Genomic DNA, 8,647 nt, shown 5'->3' on the forward strand with positions numbered 1-8,647 from the left:
ATTAAATTTTAAACATATCTAGACTGCAATTTAGATATTTTACGACAAACGTATGACGACGCTTTTGAATTTTATGTGTCTCGATGTGCGACGAAAAATCGAAAGTGAGCGACCTCACAAAGCGGCTCATAAAGCATAAACTTGTGTGACCTATTTTTAATTATTTATTTTTTAATTTTATTAAAATTAATTGAAAATGATTGTTTTATCATTAAAGAGTCTCAGGAAGTAGAATTGCAAATATTTTTCTTATATTATAATATAAGCAAATTTTTCTATCATATTATGTTCCATTTTTTAATCCATTAAGAAAAAATTCGAAAAATATCGGTTTTATCTTTTCTATTGTCTGTTTCGAAGAATTTTTGTAAAGTGAGGTGTACAAAAATGAGAAAAATTTTTTTTTTAATTTTTTTTATATTTTATGATTTATTTTAAATTTTTAAAGTCTTAATATGAGCTTTTTATTTTTCGTTAATAAAATTAAAAATTTCAAATTAAAACTTATTAAAAAAAAGAATTACCGCATAACCAGATTTTTTCCGGTTTTATTTTTTTAACACTGTTTTTGAGAATTTTTTATTATTTTCAATTAATTTCTTAAAAGAAAATTTATTCTTAATAAAAATTAAAAAAAATTATTTAAAAATTTTGAATCATTTGTAAGATTGAAAGAAAACCAGAAAAAACATAACCGCATTACCAGATTTTTTTGTTTTTTTAGATTTTTTGAAATTTTAAATGATTTTTAAAATAATTTTCAATTAAAAATATTTTTTTTTAAAGAAAATTAATTAAAAATCATGAAAAATCGTAAAATCACAAAAAAAACCAGAAAAAATCTGGTAATGCGGTTATGTTTAAAAAATTTTATTCTAACCTAACTTTTACATCTCATACTTTTTTCGCATTCTTTCACTTTTTTTCACTCTCTCACACTTGTTTAGTTTTTCTTCTAAAGAAATTTCGAGCAGCATGTTTTCCATTTTCATTAAAATACATTCCTACAGACGTTTACCGACCACCATCAACATAATGAATGTTTGTTCCGTTTTAAAATGTTTAATAGTGTTTATTTTTGTATAGCGAACGTTTACTCGGAAAAGTGTGAAAAGTCATTTCATTTTCATTCTACATTTATGCAAGTTTACAGCACGTGTGGGACTTACTTGCTATTATTATTATTATAGTTTCAGTAGAAAAAAGGACATTAATTGAACTGAATACTGAATCAACGGAGAGTTGAATGTTTTTTAAACATGAGACAAAACTCCTACTTAAAATTAGTTTTGGATTGAGAAAAAAAGTTCAAATCAATTTCTTTCTTTCAGAAAGTCTTCTGAATCGCAGAATTGAAATAAATATCGCGTATCGATCTATTTTTGTGAATGTTTTTTTTTTTTGGTGTGTAGGTATCTAACACAGAAGTTTAGTATTAATAAAAAGTTAATGTCCCGTTCGTTTATTACAAAACAAATTTTTCGTTTGTATAGCAAGACACAAGCGTAGAAGTTAACTTAACGATGAGCATGTTTTACTGCAATTTGTTTTAAAAAACAACAAGATATATATATTTCGTGTGTATTGTGGCCAAACAACGATGGACGACATTAATTTTTTAAATGGGACACATTTCTAATCCTACACCACAAAATTTCTAACTTCCAAGCGACGACGACGACGACGAATTGTATGACTTTCCTTTGTGGATTTTTTTTTAACTATGGGTGTGCTTTTCATTTATTATATTTTATATATATTTTATTATATATTTATTTTATAATGCTAAAATATAATTTTATACATGTATTTATGGCTATCTATCACAAACAGATATAAATTTTATAAATGGCCTGACACAAAAAGTTTATTTATTTTTAATGTACAGGAGGTTTGTTTTTTGGTATTTTGTGTGATATCGCAGAAAAATGACAATATGTCAACGAACGACTGTTAAGGGAAATTTCTATCAGAATTGTAATGAGCGCCAATCCTTATTGACTTTAAAAAATGGGGGGGCGAACGTGTAACTTTTTACATTTAATTTAATAATTAAAATTTTCTTCAACAAATACCTCAAGAAAATATATTGGATATATTTAACAAAAAAAAAATTAATTTTAAAATGTCTTAAAAATTTCGAAAATAATTAGTTAACAGGTTATGGTTCCGTTTTTTCATTCAAAATGTGAACTGGGATTTGTTTATTTAGTCAACGAACAGTCCAAGTATGAGAAAAACTGTTCGTTGACTAATGCTGAAGTCCCAATGCATATTTTGGATGAACCTGGGTCCATAACCTGTTAATTTTTTTAATTAATTAAAAAAATTATAAAGAGCTTCTTAATTTGAAAATTTTCTTCAAGAAAATACTTTAAAAATATTTTTACGAACAAATTTTCAAGATATTTTAAATAAAATATAAAATTTTGAAATTTGTTAAAAATTTGGCGAATAATTATTTAATAGGTTATGGGTCCATTTTACTTCATTAATTCAAAATGTATACTGGGTTGTGGTTATTTAATCAACGAACAGTCCAATTATAAAAAAAAACTGTTCGTTGACTAATTTTGAAGTCCCAATGCATATTTTGGATGAATATGGGTCCATAACCTGTTAACAATTTTTTTAATTAATTAAAAAATCTATCAAGGGCTTCTTAATTTAAAAATTTTCTTTCATTTTAGATTAATATATGCCTTAAAATATTCTTAATAAACAAATAAATCATTTAAATTAATTCAGAACCTTTTAGAGCCCATAACCTGATACAAAAAAATTATTTACAAATTTACATTAAATTTTCAAAATAAATTCTTTTAAAATTTTCAAATATTTTATCTTAATTTATTGGTTCAAAAATGATATAATTTAGAGTTCTTAACCTGTTGAAAAAATTATTTGTTAATAAATTTCAGATTTGAATACATTAAGTTAATAGTACAAAACAGCAAGTTTACCCTATTTTAATAAATGTTTTAAAATTAACAGGAAAGAGACAAGTACTTTTAGTAGGTGTTGGCGAGCAAGTAAGTAATAATAATCGATTAACTATTATACGTACTACATAAAATTAAATTACTGCGATATCTTAATGACCATTTTGTGTAAAATCAACATGAATTATAAATTAAAACTAAATTTAATTAAAACTCGTTGGCTACCTAACCAAAGCACCAATTCCTACGAAAAATCATAAACAACGAAAAAATACGCCCTCACTAAATTTTTTTTCTTCAGCAAAACTTATATCAACCTTTATAATGTATATTATATAGTTTCATGTTTATCGCTCGACTTCTCTTCACTTCACTTCATTGACGATCTTTTTTTTATTAATATGGTAAGAACATGTTTTGTTGAGGTAGGTGCCTTACTTGTTGTTGGGCGAGTGTCATCCAACTTGTATTATTATTTTTTAAAAATATTAATTTTTGTTTATTATTATTAGTTTTTATATACAATATAACATGGACATGTCGGAACTTTTTTTTTTGTTTATTCATATTACCATCAGAAAAAAATATGTAAATAAACGCCTTTGTACAGTATCATATTTAAATATTTATTTTTATGAATTTGATCTTTTTTTTTATGCAACCTGTTTAGCGTTTCGTATTTAAAAATAAATTAATGTTTAATCCTTTTTCTTAATATTTTTAATCTGCAATTATTAAAAAATTATTTTTTTCTAGATTAAAAAAAAATAAATGCAAAAATCTTTTAATTTATGAAACACACACAAAAAAACAGAAGAACTCAAAAAAATAAATATAAAATTATTACATGACATGAATGAGATAAACCAGCATGGTAACAGGCAGCATCCACTCACATATGTACATTTATAAAAATATATGATTAAAAAAAAATTTTTTTTTTTCGTATTTGTACAAAAAATTATAATTTTTTGATAGAACTGTTTATCAATTGATTAACATATACCTTTTGTATATTTAAATATTTTTTTTTTGTATTTGGTGTATAAATAACAAATTGATGAATACATGATTTTATTCATAATTTAGACAAATTTTTATACAACAGAAAATAAATGACAAGTTTATACAAAGAAACAAACTTTTTTTGTGTAGACATAAAGTTGTTTAAATATTTGCGTTTTAATTCTTTGAGCAAATAAAATACAATAGTTGATGTATAAACCGATGATAAGATTATCATGAATTATTTCATTGGAAAATTTTTAAATTAATTATTTATTAATATTTTTATATTAATTAAGAAAATATTTTATTTATTATTTTTATTTTAAATATTATTTGATTTAAAATTAATTTAATAATTTAAATTAAATTAAATTTATTTAAATAAAATTAATTTAAAATAATTAAATTAAATTAAATAATTAATTTTAATTTAATTTAAAATTTAATTAAAAAATTTCTAATAAAAAAATATAACTTACCAAAATTGTTAATGACTAAAAAATATCCAATTTGCGAAAAATAATATTAAAACAAATAATTTTTTATTTCAATATTTGTAGTAATCCAATTGTATATAATAATATATGTTTATATAATAATTTTACACTGCCTTTAAAATATATATATTTTTATATTTAATAATATTATTTTGATTATTAATAATAATAAATGTTTGTTTAATTATTTTATTTTAATAACTTTGTTTATTCTTAAGTTTCTCAAGTAAGTTTTAATATAAGTTGGTACATAATATATGATAAAAATATATGTTTAGCACTTTTTTTTATAGCGAATTCGTATTTATTTTTAATTTTAATAATTTTTCTCACTTTTTAGAAGATGTTGATGACACCTGTAGACTTGAGAAAGTAATTTTTTTTTCGTATCAGCACTTTTATCTTTTTTTGTGTAAATAATGTTTATTTGTATTTATTTTTATATATATATAATTTTTTTATTAGCAAGGAACTGACTAATTTTTTTTCTTTGTATGAGAATTTTTATCAAAAAATAGCTTTTTTTAATTTTTTAAGACACTTGTTTATTTGACGGCACAATTTCTAAGCTTTCTTGTTTATTTATTGAAATTTATGATTTTTCCTTTTAATTTTTTTTCATATGTGTTTAGTAAAAAAGTTTGACATTGACACAATTTCACAGAGACAAAAGAAAAATTTCCAAAAAAATAATTGTTTCAATAAAGAGGAAATTTCTGTTTTCCGTTTTTATTATTTAATTTTTTTTTCGGTAGGTAGTTGAAATAAAAACAACAATAACCACCGGCACAATCGCCTCACCAACGAACAATATGCTTGTGATCGGCTCAATGTGCAATATTAAACTGAAACTTGTGGCATGAAAAACAACATTTGCTAAAAAAAACACACAACACACAAACACTCACGAAATTTTCGTATTTTATTTACGTTCTATTTTTAGACATGCGCTCATGCAGCGTCGCGTCATCATTGGCTGAAAATCGCGTTAGCTGCCTGCGCCAATCGTTCCGCGATTTCATTCATATACATGTTATTATATATGTTGTATAACCGGATCAACATATACACGTAGCGAGAAGCGGCTTTTTTCGTGTACGCGAGCGGCAACTTCGTTTATTTGTTTGTGTTTGTCTTCGGGTTTCGGCTCGCGCATTATTAGCACTGCACGATTAAAAGTCGTAAAATTTTTAAGTTGCTTCTACGTGTCTATGGAGCTATTAGAAAGGTCAGTTTTTCTAAAAAAATTTATAGAAGAAAAATTAGCGAAATAATTTTTCATAGATTTTTGAACGTAGCTAATAGGCAAGAAAAGAATGACACATCCGTAGAAATACTACAGAATGCAAATGATGCACGTACGGAGCGAGTTTCTATACGTGCAATAAATTTTCATTCATTATTTCTGATAAAGGTTTTATAATATTAATGTTATTGTTATCATTTAGAAACATTATCATGTACCTATAGGGCATGTACCTGTACGATTGTGTGTCATACCGATGCACTGTGTGTAAAAATTTGTAGCAATTTCCTCACCTGTTTGTCTTTTTTTTGTTTCTAAAGAAAATGTTTGCATTAGAGATTGTTGAAAGTTTTAAGACGCAATTTCCTAAATAGACAAAAAATAAAAGTTATATTAGTATAAGGCAGGTGCAATGTGATAATTTGTTTCATATTTCATCATAATTTATTTTTTTAAAATTTATTTATAATTTATTTTAATCAAATATTTAATTATTTGTTCTATTACAAAATTTTTAAATTAAAAAAAAATTATCAAAAAAATAAAATTAAGCAATTAAATAAATAAAAAAAAATATTAAATTAAATTAAAAAAATTAAAATTAAAAAAAATTAAAATAAAAAATTAAAATTAATTAAATAAAAAAATAAATTAAATTAAAAAATTAATTAATAAATTTTAAAATTAAAATTTAAAATTTAATTTATTTAATTAAAAAAGTTAAATCAATTAAATAAAAAAAAATAATTTTTAAATTTTACAATGATTTTATCAAAAATTTATTAAAATTTAATTTATCAATAAAACTATTAATTTTTTTATTATTATCTTGCTTTTAATTAAAATAAATTAAATTTCAAAACTTTTAACGGTAATTTTTTTGAATTGACATTTACAAATTTTTCGAAAAAAAAATATCATTAAACATTTGAAAATTTTTCAAAATAATCAATGGAATTATTCAAACTTGTTAATTTATAAAAAAAAATCAAATATTTTTTTTGTACAAAATTGTAAATCTAAGATTTTCTAAAGTTTGAATTAATATAAAGCGATTTTCAAATTTTTATCAATTAATTTTTTGAATATTTTATAAAATATGAATTTGAGTTTATCTGAAAAATTTGGATATGTCAATTCAAAAAATAACCGTTAAAATTTGAAAATCGCCTTTCGCTAATTCAAACTTTATAAAAACTGAAAATTTACTTATATAAGGGCCTGAAACACTTTTTTTTAATTGTTTCAACCTAAAAAAGGGAAGAAATGAAAGTTTTGAAACGCAATTCCAGAAATATACTTACATGAATCAATATGAAGACAAAGAAGATTTCCCCCAATTTCTTTTCCATTTCATTTATATACATTACGTACATTCGTACAATGAATGAAGCGTCTTTTTTACGCATCGTTCTTAATACAAGTGTGCATTGTCAAAAGAAATTACGTAATAAAAAAATAAAGAATTTCATTGTTTCACTCAATATTATTATTTCTAATATTTTTTTTTATAATTCAACATTTAAGTTTTATGCGTCTTCCTGTACCTTCAATAGAGTTTCGTACAAGTATACGTTTAACATATAAACGACCGGCAAATAAAATATTCACTTGTTTCGCACCAAGCTTCAAGTGTTTGTTATTTTTATCGTATTTGTTCAAGCAAACTACTCCGCTAATGTAGATATAGATAGATATGTGGATGGAGTTTAATTTGAAAGTAGAAGACGACAGATATTTATACAAGAATTCGAGAAGCATGTTCTTGTCTTTCCTAATCATCATCGTGAATTTGAATTGATTTTGGAGAGAAGAATATTAGAGACACGTATTTCGATTTTGGTGTCTCTTTTGCGATTTGTCGTGCCTTTTAGTTTTCGTTTTTTTTGTGTTATGCGTTTGTGGAGATACAACATTGTATGCTTGGTGTCGGATAAATATGGATAAAAATGCTTTGGAATGACAAAATAAAATAAAAAAAATACATGTTTCGCGCCATTTAAGTGAATTATTGCCTTGTATTGTCAAGTATTTGGATGTTTAGAATTTTTATAATTTTTTTAATGTTATTATTTATTTGTTGTTTATGGAAAGTTTTTGTTGAGAACGAATTATTTAAAAAAAAAAAAAAAAAATTTAATTAATATTTTTTTTAATTAAATTTAATTTATAATGATTTTATTTAATTAAATTACTTTTTTTATTTTAATTTTTAAATTTTTATTTAATTAATTTATTTTATTTAAAAATTTTATTTTAAAAAATTATTTATCGATATTATTTAATTTAATTAATTTTTATTTATTTTAAAAAACTTTTTTTTTTTTTTAAATTTAATTAAAAAATTAAAAAAAAAATAATATTTTATTTTTTTTAAAATTGTTAAATTAAAATTAATTATTTTAAATTATTTTTAAAATATTATTTAATTTTATTAATTTAAAAATTAATTATTTAATTTAATTTTAATTATTTTTTTTTAATATTAAAGTCTAAAATTTTTGTTTTATTTAAAATAAATAATTTTTATTAAATTTTGTTTAATTAAATTAATCTTAAATTAAAAAAAAATCCTATCAAAAAAAAAATTTTTTTAACAAAAAGACAAAGTAGCTTGACCTTTCTTGTTTCACATCCAAATTCCGTTGCATACCTAACCTACACAGCAGACAAGGTTATAATGTTATCAGAAAGTAAATAAACCGAAGTGATTAGGAAAAAAAATTTGTTCGTATACCAATAAACAAGTCATAAAATCACCACGTTGCCCTACAATTAATTTGATATGTTATTCTTTGAGCGGCATCTTTTTTTTACGATTATATAAAATTGATGTGAGAAATCTGATTGATAAACAACAGGAAAGAAAAAAAAATCAATAAGCAAGCAAAGCGATATTTATTAGGCTGAATTATTGAACATTGAAAATTTTTTAAAGCTTCTCTAACTTTTTT

The 8,647-nt window shown here is 22.2% G+C and overlaps 1 protein-coding gene across 1 annotated transcript in view; it reads right to left on the bottom strand.

Annotated features, from left to right (window-relative positions):
- LOC134838311 (activating transcription factor 3) overlaps positions 1–4,542 on the bottom strand; it is a 49,648-nt gene extending 45,106 nt beyond the window's left edge. The window contains exon 1 of the mRNA XM_063853812.1: positions 4,430–4,542. The gene's annotated coding sequence lies outside the window, so the exon portion shown is untranslated. The remainder of the gene's footprint in view (positions 1–4,429) is intronic.
- Between the last annotated feature and the right edge of the window lie 4,105 nt (positions 4,543–8,647).

The sequence above is a fragment of the Culicoides brevitarsis genome, chromosome 1, assembly GCF_036172545.1.
Source record: "Culicoides brevitarsis isolate CSIRO-B50_1 chromosome 1, AGI_CSIRO_Cbre_v1, whole genome shotgun sequence".
NCBI lineage: Eukaryota > Metazoa > Arthropoda > Insecta > Diptera > Ceratopogonidae > Culicoides > Culicoides brevitarsis.